General features: G+C 58.7%; 1 protein-coding gene and 1 long non-coding RNA gene across 3 annotated transcripts in view; one reads left to right on the forward strand and one right to left on the reverse strand.

The window, feature by feature from the left end:
• The window catches only part of DNMT3A (DNA methyltransferase 3 alpha), a 99,228-nt gene extending 84,349 nt beyond the window's left edge, over positions 1 to 14,879 (reverse strand). Inside the window, exon 1 of one of the 2 annotated variants that reach the window (XM_025454477.3) lies at positions 14,716 to 14,879. The gene's annotated coding sequence lies outside the window, so the exon portion shown is untranslated. Of the gene's footprint in view, positions 1 to 14,119; positions 14,239 to 14,715 lie in introns of those variants that run through there. The other variant, XM_025454476.3, reaches the window with a different exon arrangement.
• On the forward strand, positions 5,681 to 11,070 carry LOC112664689 (uncharacterized). Its single transcript, XR_003139891.3, has 4 exons — positions 5,681 to 6,166; positions 9,493 to 9,782; positions 10,514 to 10,657; positions 10,871 to 11,070. It is a non-coding gene; the product is annotated as an uncharacterized LOC112664689 (long non-coding RNA).
• Positions 14,880 to 17,697: the final 2,818 nt, after the last annotated feature.

Raw genomic sequence — 17,697 nt, forward strand, 5'->3', positions numbered from 1 at the left:
GCGTGCGTGATCCTGGGATACGGGATCGAGTTCCACATCAGGCTCCTTGTGGGGAGCCTGCTTCTCCCTCTGCCTATGTCTCTGCCTCTGTGTGTGTGTGTGTGTGTCTTTCACGAAGTAATAAAATCTTTAAAAAAATTAAAAAGATAAGATAAAAAAAATTTAAAAACGTCATGATGCCAATGATTTTCACGCAGAGTAAAATCTAAACTCTGGCCTGGTCCTACACCGATGGCTCACTGCAGCATGCTCCCCACCCCACCTTCCCAGCTGACCCCATCATTCCAGGGCCGGTCACTGTCCTCCAGCTTACATCCTCCATCCCCACACTTGTGACTACACTCACACCGTTCTCTCCTCTGACTGGGGGGAGGAAGGGCCCTCCCTCCCCATCCCTCAGCACCACCCCACTCCCATTGCTTCTCCTCGACCACCCACCCAGGGGTCTTTAATCAGTTTCTGTTGTGTGGTCATTTTGCTTTTCATGTGTATATGCATGTGTCTGCTTTCCCCAAACAGATGAGGTCAGAGTTCATGTCTGGCACCTTGCTGGCCCCCCAAACAGCCAACAGCTGTCTTCCCCTCCTGCCCCTCCCTCTCCTGCCTGTTCTGGGTGACCCTTGAGGCAGAGAGGACTGTGTGAAGTCACTCCCAGGCAGCTGCAACATCCCTAGCACAGTGTTGCGGTGCCCAGAGTGACCCCCCACAAGCCCCATTCTAGGGGTCGCTTAGCAGAGTTCCCCAAGGCACTGTGCCAATGGAAAAGCCCTCTTCTGGAGCTCTGGGTTCCTGTGCCACATTTCCCAGGCCAGGATGTACCCCTGCTGTGGGGTTTGCAGGCCCGACCAGCCCCCAGATGTCCAGGGAGAAGGGAATTGTGAGGGTCCCAGGTCAGGGTGTCAATGAACCACGGGAAGCCAGGGGGGCTGGCCTCCCGCACCCTGCCAGGCCCTTGGAAGCTGAGTCCTAGGTATCTATGCACACACTTCTTCCACTCTTCCTAGATCAAGTGTCAAGGAGCGACCTCCCACCTGACCCCCTCCCAGGCCAAGGCTACGATGTCTCCCCTAAAGGGTCCTCAGGGCCTGGGAGCTGCTGTTGAGGCACAGCTCCTCTCCACCCACTGCTAAATGAACTACCTACCAGTCCCTGGTTTGCTTTCTCCTCACCCTCCGCCCCACCCAAAACCAAACCTCTTGTGGAGGGAGTGGAGGGGAGGAAAAAGGGTCTCAGATTCTGCGCAGCACATCTCAGAATCACTAACCCCTGCCCAGGAGCTCTGGTGCCATCACGCCCCACTGCAGCCCTAGGGAGGCTCAGCTGGACTCCTCCTCAAACCCTGGCTCTGCCACTCAAGAGACATGAGCTCTGGTTTCCCAACCTGTACAACAGAGTGACTAGGAGCTCCTACTTTATAAGCCCATTTTAAGATATGAGAGAACCCGAGACAACCGTTTAGCACAGTGCCTGGCACACGGTGGGCACTAAGTCAATGTTAAGTCTTTAAAAAAGTATTATGCGATTAATCAGGGCAAAAGGCCAGTGAAGTGTCCTCAGGAAACCTAGACTCTGGCTTAAGACCACACCCACAAGTGGCTCTTGCTCCCTGTGGCCTGACCTAGAGTCCTCTCTGAGGCAAAGCCCAAGCCTGCCCCTAATCCCCCTAGCCACAAGACTGGGTAACCTCTTCATCACAGCCCTGAATCTGTCATCACGAACACATACACACACATGCACACAGAGATACACACAGATGCATGTGCACACACAGATACGCATGCATGTGGACACAGACACAGGCATGTACACACATACACACACATAGACATCCCCCCACACACACACAGTCAGATACAGACACACATATACAGACAGGCACGTAGGTACACACACACACACACACACACACACACACACACACCCATTCCTCTCATGCACCAGGCTCTCCCTGCACATGCGTCACACATTTCACCTACGGCATGGGCCAAAGAGGCATTTGGAAACCAGCTTGGGAACCTCATAACCATTCATAACATTGTTCCGAGAGAAAACACAAAACATTGCCCGATAAACAAACATTTGCAATAGAATTCCTCCAAGAGCTAGGAATCGCCTGTGCTAGAAAACTAACAGAGCAAGAAGAGAAAAACCGCATAAACTTAGTTTGCCTCTGCAAAATTAATACCAATTACAAAAACATTTATGTGAACTGCTTACCATTTACACCTAATTACCATGCAGCACAATTATGCATACCATTAAGGGCATGCCAGATTAATTATGCTGTACGTTTCATTTGATTACACCACCACACCCTCAGTCCATATATGCTCAGCTTCCAGAGGGCTGCCCCCCCGACAGGGTACGCGCACAGGTCTGTACAAACCCAGTGAAACACTGGTTTCCGCTCTCAAATTGATAGTGGTCCCAGCCCAACCCCTTGCCCAGCCAGAGACGGCCTGACTCTGGCCCAGGCCTTCCTGCCAACATCACGGCCAAGAGAGCCTGGGAGGAGAAAAAGCCATCTTCCCACCAGAGCCTCCTCCAGAAGGCAGAGATGCTTCAAAGGTCTCCCCACGGGCATGGCTGCGTGTCACAGGGCCCAGGATACAGCCAATGGTCACCATGTGTGCCCGCTCACAAGGAAGCCAGTCTCACTGTTCAGACAAGGTCACCCCGGGCTCGTCTCCCAGACCCCACCAGAGCCCTGCACCCCTTTGCCTAGCACACTGAGCCAGCTCCGGGCAAGGTCCCGGCTGTGCTCCACCCAGGCCCTGTGCAGAGCCTCTCCCTCCCTGCCCTCTGCTCTCCACACAGCCCTGGGCAGTTCTATCCACTCTTTACTAAAGAGAAAAGGAACCAACTCCCCCAGTTCCCAGGTAGCCCACTAGATGCTCTTCAAATACACTGGGGTGACCAGGCTTGAGAGTCAATGGAACATGATTGTTCCCAGGACAGGCAACTCCTCAAAATTGACTGAGGGAATGGGGGCGGGGGGGAGAGGGGGACAGGGCTCCCAGAGGCAAAGACCAAGAAGCAGCTCAGCCAGTGAGAGAGGGAAAGAAGGGGGCACACATGTGTGCCTCCCCAGCACCAGACAGAGAGCATGTGCAGCCAAGTGTTCATTCCCGAGTACCTATGAGGCCAGCCACATAAGGGTTCTTTTAAAAGACGGGTGACATAAAGAGTGTGACGAGTGACATCAAATGCCCAGGTTTAATGCATGAAGCAGTGCTCCAAACAAGCAAACACAAGCCTGTGAGGTTATCTCCACTTTGCAGATGGCAAACCTGAGGCTAAGATGGGTGGACTGATCTGCCCAAGGATGCAGTTGAGAGGTGGCAGGGCCGAGGGGCCCCTGTCTGTCCAGCACTGGGTCTGGTGGCCCCGGCACGATGCCACACTGCCTCTTGTCTCAGTGGCGCTAATGCGGCTCACGTCACTTTTCAAGAAGTTCTTTGCTAATGGCCCTTCCTGTGACATATAGAGGACTCCACTTCGATCTTAGAGAAAGTTCTTGTTCGTCTCTTTTGTTTGCTTCCCAAAACTGCATATGCCTACCTATCTAGGCAGCCCTGCCTCTGGAGGGGGGGTGGATGTTAACTTTGCAATTCACATGCCATTCTCAAAGGCGGACAGGACTCACCCCAGGTCCTGCAGCCGGGGAGTCCAAGGACAGAGTCCAGGCCTTGAGGCTCATCTTTTTTTTTTTTTTAAGATTTTATTTACTTATTTGAGAGAGAGACAGCATGAGCAGGGGGAGTGGCAGAGGGAGAGGGGGAAGCAGACTCCCTGCTGAGCAGGGAGCCTGACACAGGGATCAGGACCTGAGCTGGAGGCAGATGCTTATCCAACTGAGCCACCCAGGCGGCCTGAGGCTCATCCTCTGAGAGGCCTCCTTAGAAGTACAAGCCCCTGCTCAGGCTTCCAACCACCAGGATTCCCCTAGTTACTTCCCTCCTCAAAAATCTACAGGGTTTGCTACCAGTTATGGAAGAAAATGTGCCCGCCTTTCTAATCCGTCCGGCTGGGCCTGGCCAGGCCCTGGGCGCCCCAACTCCAGTACTTTCCCCCACATGAAGGCACTCCCAGACTACCCCCACCTGTGCCTCTCAGTGGCTGCCACCTTCACCCATGCAGCTGGCCAGGTGACATCACCCAGCCATTCCTGCCAGCTCCGCTCCCAAAATGCCTCCCTAAGCACCCCACCTCCATGCTCACACTCTGTTCCCCTCCTGCCTCAGCTCCTTACCCCCCCCCCTTTTTTTTAAGATTTTATTTATTTATTCATGAGAGACACAGAGTGAGAGAGGCAGAGACACAAGCAGAGGGAGAAGCAGGCTCCATGCAGGGAGCCTGACGGGGGACTCCATCCCAGGTTTCTAGGATCATGCCCTGGGCGGAAGGCAGCGCTAAACCGCTGAGCCACCCGGGCTGCCCCTGCCCCTTTCCTTTTGTCCGATCTCTCTGTCCTGACGCACTGGGTGCTCTCCCACAGACACAAATATGGATATTCCAAGCCCAGCATCTATCAGCAGGTAACATCCCAGCCCTTCTGGGTCCAGTGCCAGCCCTGCCCTCCGGCCCCACAGCCCACAGTTCCTCATCCCATCAGGTCAGGAAAGGCCCTTGAGCCCCTGGCTAACTGCTCCTTGCCCTTGACACTCAGCTCAGCCATCACCTCTTTAGAACAGTATCATGATGAGCCCATCATTATGACATTGTTGAACCACTATGTTGTGCACCTGAGGCTAATGTAACATTATAAGTCAACTAAATTTCAATTTAAAAAAATTGTTTAGGGGCACCTGGGTGGCTCAGTGGTTGAGCGTCTGCCTTTGGCTCAGGCTATGATCTTAGGGTCCTGGAATCGAGTCCCACGTCAGGCTCCTTGCAGGGAGCCTGCTTCTCCCTCTGCCTGTGTCCCTGCCTCTCTGTGTCTCTCATTAATAAATAAATAAAATCTTTAAAAAAAAAATTTTTTTTTGTTAAAACCCTTCCTGGGGTGCTTGTGTGGCTCAGTCGGTTAAGTGTCTGTCTTCAGTTCAGGTCTTGATCCTGGGGTCCTGGGATCCAGCCGCACCAGCTCCCTGCTCAGTGAGGAGCCTACTTCTCCCTCTCCCTTTGCCCCTCCCCCCTGCTTGTGCTCTCTCGCTCTCTCTTAAATAAATAAATAAAATTTTTAAATAAATAAATAAGCCCCTCCTGATTTTTTTCTCTCCTCTGAATGAGATGTCCCTTCTCTGAGCCCCTGAGCTCTCTCCACCCACCTGCATTCTAATAATACTCCACGTCAGAGCACCGGCTCAGTCTCTTTCATCTTTGTGGCCCGTGCCTGGCACATAGTAGGTCTTTAATAAATGAACAGATGAACATTATTTAAGGATCTGAAGCAAGGGACCTCTGGACAGAAACTCGAGAGCTGCCAGGCCTGCCAAGGCAGAGCCCTGGCAGCTCAGTCTGCTGAACCCCAGTTCTCCTGGAGTCCAGGCCGCATAGAGGGTGTTGACAGAAAAAAACCCAGAAGCAACTGCCAGGCCCCACTGGGCTTCCCAGCTGAGCCCCCAGTGCCAGGCAGGCCCTCAGGCCACCACCAGATGGGCGGGGAAGCCGGCCGTGAGAGGATGGCAATAGGCACCGCATTGTTGCTGGTCATAAAACCATTAGGACCATTGCCGTGTGCCAGCTGCCTGGCCTGCTGTGGTCTAGACCCTCCCAGGCCTCCAGGCCAGGGGGCAGAGCCGGCCCTGCCAGCAGGCCCAGAACCCAGCAGAGAGGTTACGGCCTGCTCTGGGCCCAGTGAGACCAGAGGGCAGTGAGAGAGAAGGCCCAGGACTGAGGGGACCCGTGAGGTCCCTAGTGGGCCTGGACTCCACCAAGACTAAAGGCCCAGGGATCGGGGGGCCAGGGCCAGAGGGCTCACAGATCAACCAGCTGAACCTCGACCTTCCAGAGGCCCCGAGATCCCCACAGGGAGGATGACAGATACCTCTGTAAGGTCTTGCAAAGCAACAGGGCCTCACGGGGGCCATCTTGCCCGGTCCCCACAGTCACCCGCACGCAGCCCTCTCACGACAGGAGCTCCTGTCTCCTCGCCTCCTACTGTGTGCTGGGGACAGTGCCAACTGTTCTTCAGACAGGATTCCACTGGCTTCCGGCCATGCCGGTAAGAGATGGAGGCCTTTCATGCTGATCTGCGGCACAAGGACACTTAGGCCCAGGCTAAGCCAGGGCTGGTGGGGCTGACATGCACATCAGGTGCGCCGGCCGTCTGCCTGCCACGACCCTTCTCAGGCCGGCACACCTGTCCCCTGCCGGCCTGGGGCTGAGGCCGGGGGTGCGGCAGAGGGACACGCTTCGTGCTTGCTTCCATGTCACCATATTTCTCTGCCGGCCTTCAGCCAGGGGTGGGGCCGAGGCAGACACGGACGCAGACACGGACGCATACCCTCTCCCGTGTGATGTTGAACGGGGACGCCTCGGAGGGGAAAACGAGCTCGAAAACGAGCTCCAGGAAGGCACCCATGGCAGGGGCTGGTGCTGGGGGCGGGCCATGGAAGGGGAAGCTGGGGGCTGTTGCCAAGCAACCGGCAGAGGAATTTGTAGCTGCCTTTCCTCCCCTCTCCGCCCTGTCACCTGGGTCGCTGCCACCCACTCGTGGGCCTCTCCGGACACAGACCTGGGCCCAGCTGGAGCCCACATGCCCGAAGAGTTCCCCAGAACCCCTTCCATCCCTTTCTGGGCCCCTCTGAAGCCCTACGCTGTCCTCCCTGCGTGTGGCTCTCCGCGCTGCCCATTCTATGCCAGGGCCAGGTCGCCTGAGCTCCGCCTGGGGACCAGGCCCCGATTAGACCGCTGGTTCCCAGGGAACCATTTGGGCCACAAGAGCCACCAGATCGAAGCCGTCCATGAAGTCCCCCAGTGATTCATTTCCCATTCTGGGTGAACTGACAGCTCAAGTCACCGTCCCATAGAGCTAACTTGGCCCACTGGCCCTGCCCTGCCACAGGCCAGGCTTCAGCCAGCTGCCTATCTTCCATTCACAGCCCATCCCTGCTACTCCTGGCCTTTGCTTAGAGGCTTCCCAGGGTCTGTAATGTTTGTCCCTGCAACCCTTCCAGAAAGAACAGGCACCTGAGTGGCCCTAGCCTTTGCTGTCGGCCTCCAAGCTCCTTTCTTACCCATTATAAAAAAGAGTCATCCTTCCAGCCCTACCATGACTCAAATCTTTTCCACGTTCTCATCCAGAAGCTTTAAAAAGTGTGGTTTTATTTATTTTTGTTGTTGTCATTAAGAAAGTAACACATGTGCGTTTACATCTTTTCAAAGATTACAAAAATGTATAAAGCATATAAAGAGGCAGAGACTTTGTGGACAGGTCTGCTGGGTAACCTTCCAGAACAACTTTTTCTGTCCATGTATATATGTATTTATTTTTAAAGGGTTTTACAAAAACAAGATCACACCCCCACACACTGCCTTCGTGGGTTACCCAACACCATATCACAGGCATGTAACACATCAGAATAGACGTGCTTACTACCTCCTTTCAAAGGCTTGGGGGAATCTAAATAGATTCCTCTTTATCCATTAAATGTATTACTCTTTTCAGAATCTCTAAAATTGATCATACAGGACCATTCTTCAAGAAACCCCTTTCCCACAGGTTCTATTTGGTGGAATGTTAGAGGATACCAGCTGCTAGGCATAGGCCTGTGTGCCCTCCCCTGCCCCTCTCAGGGTCCTCTGGGGAACCTCTGGGGGGGAGCAACACTCCCAGAGCCCCCAGCTTCACAGCCGCCCAGGCCCAGAGTTCCCTGATATTCCCCATGACATGGCCCTGTCAATCCATGGCTCAGTAAACCACAGACCTGACCCCGCTGTCCCATAATGTCCTCTCTGAGCATCTTTCAATCTGTCCAAGTAAAGCCCACTGGGACACAGGGATCTAGGGGATGTGTTAGGTCTAGAACACCTGCACCAATCCCTAGGCCCATTCATTGGCACAGCAGCAGAGGAACTAGAGTAAGAGTCAGGACACCCAAGTTCTGACCCTCACTTACTCGCTGGGAGGGATGGGTGGGCCTCTGTCCCCTTGGTGTTCCCAGACAGGGTGGCTAACAACTGGCTCAGAATAAAAATGACCTTGACATTTGAAACAGAAACAGAGAGGGGAGATCAATAGGGATGACACTGAGCAGGGCCATGACCACAGGAAATAGAAAATAGGAACCTGGTTATAGAAATAAATAAGGCTGGGAAGGCTTAGGGGTCAGAGGGGACCTCAGCAGGACAGGGGTGGACCACGCTGAGCTGAGCTGAGCTATGGTTGGAAAAAAAATTCCACTCCCTGCAGGGATTCAGTTAGGAAAGCCCCAGACGTCTGCACCTCCTCCCCCGTCGCTGTCCTCCAGACAGGCCTGGCCTGGATGTGATCGGCAAGGGAGATGTGGCCTGGAGGGCCCTGACCACTAGCTGTCCTTGGGGGGGGGGGGGGGCGTGCTGCTAGGCACCTGCAGGCACACCCGGGTCACATCCCCTCAGAGCCTGCTCGGTTCTGCTGTGGGTGGCGGAGGGAGCCTGCAAGGAAGGGCAGAATCAGCCCTGCTGCCCCCATTTCTCTCCTACTCACAGCCCCTTGTGGGAATGTTCTGGATGCTGGGGCACCTCAGCCTGGTTGAGGGGAAGCAGTGGGAGGCCAAGCAAGGGACCCTCCTCCTCCCCATTCATACCACCATTGCTGTCACTGGAGTGCAGATCTTACTTACCCTGGCTGGTGTTCCCCTTAATAGCCACAGACCCCTGGGGTTACTGTGATTTAAATATGCTCTGTTTCCCTCCAAGTCTGAGCTCTTAAGTGCTAGTCTATGGAATATAAAGGGATCATCCAAAGCCTACACCAAATGAGCTCAGCTGGCCCCTTCCCTGCTCCCCTCCTGCCCCCCACCTCCCCATCCGTCCCTCTGGCTTCTCCCCACCCCACCAAGACACTACACGCAGGGCCACGCAGGAGTTACAGAGCATAGGGACTGCTCTCCCCAAATCGATGTGGGGCCTCAGCCTGGCCCTCAGCTCACTAGAGGCCCCACTCCACCCCCACCCCACCCCCTAGCATCTCCTCCACCCTCCAGCCACCCATCCCCCACAGCAAGGCTTCCCTCCCTAGGCCTGGAGGCCCCACCTCAGTGGTACCACCTCCTCCAAGAAGCTTTCCCTGATCCCCTCTGGTTCATTGTGGCTTCACTGTCTTTGAGCACTTTATTTCTCCCTCTCCTGTGACCTTGGTCTGTGGTCATCAATTAGATGGGCTCATCCTAAACTCACTCTGTGTTCCCTCAAATCCTAGCACAGGGCTCTGCCCACAAGAAATGTTCAACAAGCAAACACGAGACGCTCAAGGCAGGATCAGAATAAAGAGCTGGAACTACAGCATGAGGGATTTAAGGTGGGTACACAGACAACCTGTTGACAACGTGTTCTGTTACTCTCCAGAACAGATGGCTAAGTGGCACGGAGGAGCCTTCCCCTCTGCAGATCTGTCAATCAGAACATCCACATCAATCAGAACCAGCACCTTCCTCCATCATCCACTCTTTGGCAAAATAGGCGGGAAGGTGGACAGGCTTCTGAGAGCACTTCCCACAGTACTGGTCCACCCAAGCTGCCCAAATGATGAGGATCCTCACAGCCACCTGACACTGAGCATGGACATTCCACCAAGGGAGTAATGCGCATCGACCCCTGAGTCCTCACGACACCCTCAACTTATTTCCATGGTACAGGTGAGGAAACTGAGGCACAGGGCGATTAAGTTAGGTGGTCCAGATCTCGAGGCAGCAGGGAAGCATCGGACTCCAGGGCCCTCACTTCAGCTGCCTTGAAACAGGCCCGTGTCTAAGCAAGTCCTATCTCTCCCCCACGTGGCTGCACACCGTGTCCGTGGAAGTATGCACACACACACACATGCACCACACCCTGTCTTGCCCACGACATTCAGCCAAGTGCAGGCCAGCTTGAACACACACACATATCTCTGATACTTCATGGGTCTCAGATTTGAGATTTTTTTATTTTTTATTTTTTAAGCGAAAAATAGAGAGGACTGAAAACAAGTCCTCAAGATTTGGGAGGAAAGGAATGTGGCACCCTAGCTGACCACCCTAGCTGTGACGTGGTCACAGAGATGCCCAGCCTCAAAAGGGCAGGTGGGGGGGCTCCTGACTGGTGCTACTATCTGTTAGATACCGGAGTAGGAGTGGAAACGATTCCCCAGGGCCATACCACACATCTCCCCAGGGACCCCAGGCCCGCACCAGCAGCAGGAAGAGACGAGGGAAAGGCCGTGCCTTCTGACGGGCACCCAATCCTGGCCTCAGGCTCTGGTTAGTACTTCCAACCCCGGCCTGGTCCCACACCCAAACAGCCCCCAACCCAGCTCCAAGTGTTCTCAGAGCTTCAAGTTCTCTTTCAAATCTCAGTTGTAAGGCTTGGATACCAATGGTTAATATTTCAGGTGCAACGATGGGGAGTGAGGGGTCTACTCTTAAATTACCCATCAGGAAGCAGGTAAGGCGATTCTGAGTTCCCTACGTGCTTCCCAACAAAAGGAGCCTTGCCAGGCCACCGCTAAGGGAGAGGACACACACCAAAACCGCAGGTGTGTAGCAAGCTCCCCTGCTGTTCAGCAGACACCCAGGGAGGTCCCACTAAATGTCTGATGGGGGACCCAGAAGCCGCCAAGTCGAGGTCCTTATCCTGTGGAGACCACAGGCTTATGGGAGAGAGCTGGAGCAGGGGACACTGTGTGAGTTCCCCAGGGGCCAAGTCACCCTGGGCAAGGATTTTCTAACTTGTCCTGTATTTCTTGCAGGGGACCATTGGCAGTGCTGTGTGACCGTGATAGGAAAATATCCACGAGGAACTCGAGAGCATATTGTGAATTGGACTCGGAGGGGGAAAAAACCCTCGGAAATTATGTACACACACAGATTTACGTGTGAACCTACATGTGAAGGTTTACCTGGAGGCTGTCTTTTTACACTTTCTGTGGAGGCACCTGCGACAAACCTGTCTCCCTGCGGGGGAGGGGGCCCCCACCCCTCACCCGACAAACCTGTCTCCCTGCGGGGGAGGGGGCCCCCACCCCTCACCCGCCCCTTTTTTTTCACAGGCCCATCCCCCAGGAGGCCTGGCTCGCTCAGACCTCCACTCCTTGGAAGCCTTTCCGGATTACCGCTGTGTGGTGAAAACAGACCACCCCACCCCCATTCCCGGGTCTGAAATTCCACCACTAGAATCAGAGCCATAGAATTTCAAAGTTGGAATGGACCTCCGAGCTCCGATCCAACCCCCACCCCACAGAGGAATCCTGTCCGCAGACACCCTGACAGATGGCCACAGTGCGGTCGCCCTCTCCAGTGCTAGGAGGGCAGCCTTGCTCTGTGCCCCTGGCACCGCTCGAATCTAGAAGGAATTCACCTTCCCAAGGCCGGCTTTCTACCGCGGGCCCCGTGCCTGGGATGGGCAGCAGGCTCGGTCAGCCTGAGCCTGAGCCTGAGCCTGAGCCTGAGCCTGAGCCTGAGCCTGAGCCTGAGCCTGAGCCGGGAGCCATGCGCTTGAGGAGGAGCTGAAGCCTGAGTACCGACCGAGCAGCTGGACAAGAGTGCAGAGAGGGAGCCAGAGCCCAAAGAAGTGGGGCCAGGGAAGGGAGGCAGGCAGGCAGGTGCCAGACCCGAAGCGCAAGTTTGCCGCCCGGGTGCAGCACATGTACACACATGCACTCCCAGGCCCGCAGCCTCACACTTTCACGGAGATGCCTGTCAAACAGCCCAACGACGGCCTCAACGGGACCTGGAGGCGGAGGGGGACCACCTTGCCCCAGAAACCTAACAGGAACTCCTGACAACCCAAGCCTCCGGACCGGCAGCTGAGGAGAGCACCAGAAGAGAGCCCCTGCCAGCAGAGACGGCAGCCCTAAGGGGGTCCCTCCGCCTGACAGCTGGGCTCCCCAGAGCCCACAGGCCAGTCCTCACTCCAGCAACGCCGAAGGAGAAAAGCCTCCCCGGCTGCAGCTGTCACATCTGCCTGCAAGGGAGGAGGCACAGCTAGAGCAGCACCTGATCCCAGGATCCCTGCAGAGCCCGCCAGCCCAGGAGGCCGGAGGCCGCTTCAGCCGCTGGCAGCCCAGGGTGAAACCTGAAGACTCAACAGTCCCCCAGGGATGCTGATGGCAGCCTCCGGGCACGGGCGCCCGGCGAGGGGCAAGCGGGGTCACAGGGCAGAGGGCGCCCGTGGCCCAGGCCCGGGCTCCCGGCCCTGCAGGCTTGGGAGGGGGCACGCGGGGTGGCTCGGGGCCCCCAGCCCTTCCGCCCCCGCCCCGGGCCCGGCCGGCCGCCGGGGTGCTGGACGCCATCTTGGGTCAAGGTGCAGCCTCGGGGGGCTCCCGCCCGCGCAGGGGGAGAAGCCCCCCGCGCCCCGACCAGGCCGGCAGCGCCTACTCCGCGGGCCTCGCCGCGCAGAGGGGTGGAAGGACGCTGGGGATGGAGAGAAAAGTGGGGAATAACAGAGGGGGTGGGAGGGGAGGGGAGGGGAGGGGAGGGGAGGGCAGGGGAGTGGGTGCCCCCAAGAAGGGAGGTTCCAGGAAAGCGAAATGCAGTTTGGCAGCCGGAGGGCCGCGGGCCCCAGCGCCGGGGGGCTGGGGGAGGCCGGGGGCGGGCCCTGGACCCACGCCAGCTCGGTCCGCGCGCCGAGGGGGAGGGCGGGCAGGGCGGCCTGGGGGAGGGGAGCGGGGTGAGGGCGGGACACGGGCCGCGGCCGCCTACGGCTCCGAAGCTCGGGGTCTCCTGGGGCGCGGGGCCGCGGGGCCGAAGACCCCGATCTGCAGCCTCCGCGAGGCCTCGTCCTTCACTGTGCAGATGCGAAGCTTTCAAGGACACGTCTGCACCGGCCCGGCGGGGGTGCGTGTGCGTGAGTGTGTCCGCGTGCGTGCGAGTGTGTGCGACCGGGGGTGCTGCTGCAGGGGGCGACCCCGGGCGCCCCCACCCGCGCCGCTCCCGGCCGGGGCCCGCAGCTCGCATCCCCGCGTCTTCCGGCCCCCGCGGCCCCGGCCCGGGATCTCCGCCCGCCCCCGCCCCGCCCCCACACTGCGGCGCCGCCGCCACCGCCGCCGCCGCCGCCGCCGCCGCCGCCGCCGCCCCGGCTCCCACGGCCCGCGGCGGGGGCAGGGAGGAGCCAGGCACGACGTCCCCCCCCGCGCGCCGCCCGGCCCTCCGCGGGGAGGTGTGCCCCCCAAGTGGCACTCTCGCCACCCCCGCCGCCCCTCCCAGATCCGCTGGCACCCCGCACCCCCAGCCACAGGTGGCCGGAGCAGGATCGCTGCGCAGCGCTCCCCGGCCCGGCCCCCGAATCACCCCGCGGCCCGCCCCCGGGGGCCTCCCGCGTCCCCCGCCCCGCCGGGCCGAGGAGGGCCGGGAGCCGGGGGGAGGGGCGGGGGGCCGGGTCGTGCCAGGCTGCCATTTTCTGCCGCCGCCGCGGAGCCTGCGCGGGGCCCGGCCCCCGCCCCCTCCCCCGCTCCCTGCGGGCCGCGGCGGGAGCCGATCTCTCCGGGTCGGGGTCCGCGCCCTGCAGCGCCGCGGCCGCAGGCCCCAGGCGGGGCCCCGGGGCGGGGGCAGGGCCCGGAAGGCGGGGGCGGCCAGGCCGGGGCCCCTGCGGCAGCGCCGGGCCGGGCACCGCGGCGGAGGCCGGCGGCGGAGGGGGCCCCCCGCGGCATTGTATAGACTTGAACTTGAGCCCGGAGCCGGGCGGGGGCGGGGGCGGGGGCGGGGAGGGGGCTCCGCGCCGGGAGCGGGCGGGCGGGCGGGCGGGACGGGAGGGGGCGCCTGCGGAGCCCGCGGGGACATAAACAAACCCTCAGATCCCCCGCGCCGCCCCGGCCGGCCCGGCCCGCCGTCCCCGCCCGCAGCCCCGGCCCCGCGAGCGCCCGGCGCCGAGTTGCAGGGGTCCGGGAGCGCGCCCCGAGCCGGGCACTGCCCGCCGCCGTGCCCCCCGCCCGGCCGCCCGCCCGCCCTCCCCGCCCGCCTCCGGGCCGGCCTCCCGGGCCGCCAGCAGCGGCGCTCATTACCGTGTGGCCGGTGGGGTCGGGCCGGCCCGGCTGCGCGCCCTGGTGCCGCGGCGCCGCGTCCCGGCTCGTCCTCTGCTCTCGCCGCCGCCGCCGCCGCCGCCGCCCGCGCGCCCTCCCTCCCTCCCGGCCCGCCTGCCTGCCTCGCTCGCTCCCTCCCTCCGCTCGCTGTCGCGCTCCCTCTCTCCGCCTCCTCTGCCGGGTCCCCCCCTCCCACCCCTTCTCTCCGCCTTCCTCCTTCCCTCCCTCCGGCCGCCCGCGGGCCCAGGCCTCCGCCCGCCGCTCGCCCCCCGCGGCCGCGCTGGCCCCGGCCCCGGCGCTGCGGAGCCGGCCCGGGAGGCAGCGCCGACTGGGGGGCCCCGGGGCGCCGCGGCGGTAGCGGCCTGGGCGCGCGGCCGGTCCTAGCGCCCTCGGCCCGACTCCCCGGCCTCCGCGGCCCCGCCGGGGGTCTCCGCACGCTGCGAGACCGAGGGCCGGACCCCGCGGTGCCCCGACCCTGCGCTGGGCCTGGGCGCCCCGCCTCGGCCGCGCTCCGGGCCGCTCCGCCGGGGGCCCTGCTGCAGCCCTCCCTCCCCCCGACCCGCGGGGCGCCCCGCTACCTGGCGCTGCCTCTGCGCTGGGTCCCCGCATCCAGCACTGGCCGCAGGGACAGCGGCCCCTCCTCTCCCCGGGCCGGTGTCAAGTGCCTCCCCCCGGCAGCCCGCGGAGCCCCCGGCGGCCTTCACCCTGCAGTTCTCCCGACCTCCACCAGAGCCCACTGCACTCTGCCTGCCTCAGCACTGGGGCCGGGGACAGCAGCGCCGGCCCATCCGCAGCGCAATCCCCACCCGACCCGCCGCCCCCGCCAGGTGCCGCCGCCGAGCGGAGGCCGGCCCACTCAGCGCGGCCAAGGTCGCGGCGCCAGGTCCATCCAGGCCGTCCTGGAGGCCCGGGCGCCTCGCTAGGATGAGTCCCCATGAAGGGAGTGAGCTCCCCGTACCTTGGAGTGTCCAAGTAGAGTTGAGTGCCCTCAATTGGACAGTGGAAGACTGAAAGACTTCGTGGGGTGGGAGGTTGAACTAAATGACATTGAAGATCCCTTCCAGCTCTAAGATTCTGTGCACACCTACACTCCACCCTCACGCTTACTCACCCCTTTCCCGTGGGGGTTGTTCTCATTTCCCAGAGAGTTCTCCGGGCTCCAGGTTTCTGACTTGGGGCATCTCTGTCTACTTCCATCAGCATAGCCACCCTCTGCTCATCACTTTCCCAACCGCTACCTCTAGGCCTTGGCGCTGGACCCCCTGAGCACCCCCAGACTGGCTCTCCGGCAGCCTCCAGCAGCCCCTTCCACTGCGCACCCCCAATCCACCTGGCGCCTCAGCTACGTGGCAGTGCCGTGTGCTCCCTGACCCAAGTACCCACCACCCCCCTCGTGGGCAGGGGCTGCCCAAGATGGGCACTCAGGCCCTCACTGCTGAAACCAGTCCTACTTCTCCCTTCTCTCCCACCAGCTTCACCCCTTTGAGGGCACAAGAACAGTCACCTAACTCGTTGAGACACAAAGCTCAACTTTTGTCCAAGACGTTCCCCTTCTGGAAGCTCTCTAATGTTCCCAGATGCCCCAGTCTCCCCCACCCCCCCAGCCTCAAGGTCAGAGGCCACTGTCCGCACAGTCGTCACCCCATGCCGCTGATGACCGGCCCTGCCGTCCGTGGATTGCAGCTGTCCAGTTCCAGAGACTCGTACTGCTTCCTCCACGAGGACAAGAACCACGTGTGGAGCTCGGCACTGGGCTCCCAGTAAGTTCTCAGTAAACATCGGTTGAACGAATGAATGTGTGCACTGCGGGCCCCTTGCCACTTTCTTTCCACATCCAGATGGGCGTCCACAAATACTCTAACACATGGCTAAAGGGAAGACCGTGTTGAGAAAGATGGTGCCATACCTCTCCCTTCCTCAAGGGCTTATATAACGCTGCCCCCAAATAGCAGCGACTGTTTACCGAGGGCCTCCTGTGTGCCCGGCACCAGACTTGGCACATTTTGCATAGTCCTTGCCAAACCTGTGTGGCGGTTTATACTATCCTCACTCTACAGATGAAGAAACTGAGGCTTGGTCAAAGCTAGCCAGTTGGGAAGTCACAGAACCAGGATTCAAAGCCTGGTTCACCTCACCCTGAAATCACCACAGCACACTTTTAAAAACATTATAGTTGCTCTTGACAAGTTGAAATTCTCAGGATCAAGTATCTGTCGAGTAGAACTATTTGTGATGAAATCATTGGGAGCCCATGATGTGTATGACCTTGGATATCTGTGTTGCTGGGGTCGGGAGGCCCGAGTTGACCATGTTAGAGGGGGGTTATGTCCAGTCAGAAGCAACCATGTGGCTATAGGGTTGGTCCAGAGCCTGGCCCTGATTGTCTTTGGCATATGAAGGCCCCTCCAGGTGGTCCCAAGAAGAGGCATATCAGTGCTGGCTAACCCTGCTGGGCCTTCCTAACCATACATCACACGGGTCTAGCTCCAATTGATGTAGCCTTTGGGCTCCTGTACCCTCTCGCTTCTGTCTCTTTCACTGTGGCCTGATCGGAATCCTGGTTGATCCTAGATTATCTGGGGCAAGGGGCAGTATCAGCCAGGATATGCTGGGTTATCCTGCAATAACAAGCAACCCCAAATTTTGGTGACTTAAAATCACAAGAATTCTGTAGGAAACAATATGGTGGTTCCTCACCAAAAGTAAGCATAGAATTACCCTCCGATCCAGCAGTCCCGCTTCCACGTACATACCCAAACGAACTGAAAGCAGAGACTCTAATAGACGTTTGTACACCAGTGTTCACAGCAGTACTATTTGCAATAGCCAAACGGTGAAGACAACCCGGATGTTCATGAATAGATGAATAGATAAATAAAATGTGGCATATGCATACAGTGGAATATTATTCTGCCTTAAAAGGGAAGGAAATTCTGGAAGCTGCTCCAACATGGATAAACCTTGAAGACATTATGCTAAGTGAAGTAAGTCAGACACAAAAGGACAAATATTGTGTGATTCCACCTACGTGAGGCACATAGAGTAGTCAGATCCATAGAGACAAAGTAGAATAGTAGTTGCCAGGGACTGGGGTGTGTCAGGGGTGGGTGTGTGTGAGGAGTGGGAAGTTAGTATTTAGTGGGTTACAGAGCTTCAGTTTGGAAAGACGAAAAGAGTTCTGGAGGTGGATGGTGGTGATGGTTGCACAATATGTGAATGCACTTAATGCCTCTGAACTAGACACTTAGAAATGGTTAAAATGGCAATTTTATGCTGTACATATTTTACCACAATAAAAAATTGAGCACGGTATGACTATAAATTAAATCTATTAAATCTATTATGAAAAACCATAAGGTTTACTTTTCTTGCTCCTGTTACGTGTCTGTGGCAAGTCTGCAGAGGCGTAGAGCTCATGGAATATTCTGGGACCCTGGCTGACAGAAGAGCCACCACCGCAAGGAGGGCACTGGAGGGTATCACACTGACATAGCCATCTGTCCCTCATTGGCTGGAACCAGTCAAACAGCTCCATTCAACTATCAGGATCCAGGAAGTAA

This window comes from Canis lupus, chromosome 17 (assembly GCF_003254725.2).
Source record: "Canis lupus dingo isolate Sandy chromosome 17, ASM325472v2, whole genome shotgun sequence".
Taxonomy (NCBI): Eukaryota; Metazoa; Chordata; class Mammalia; order Carnivora; family Canidae; genus Canis; species Canis lupus.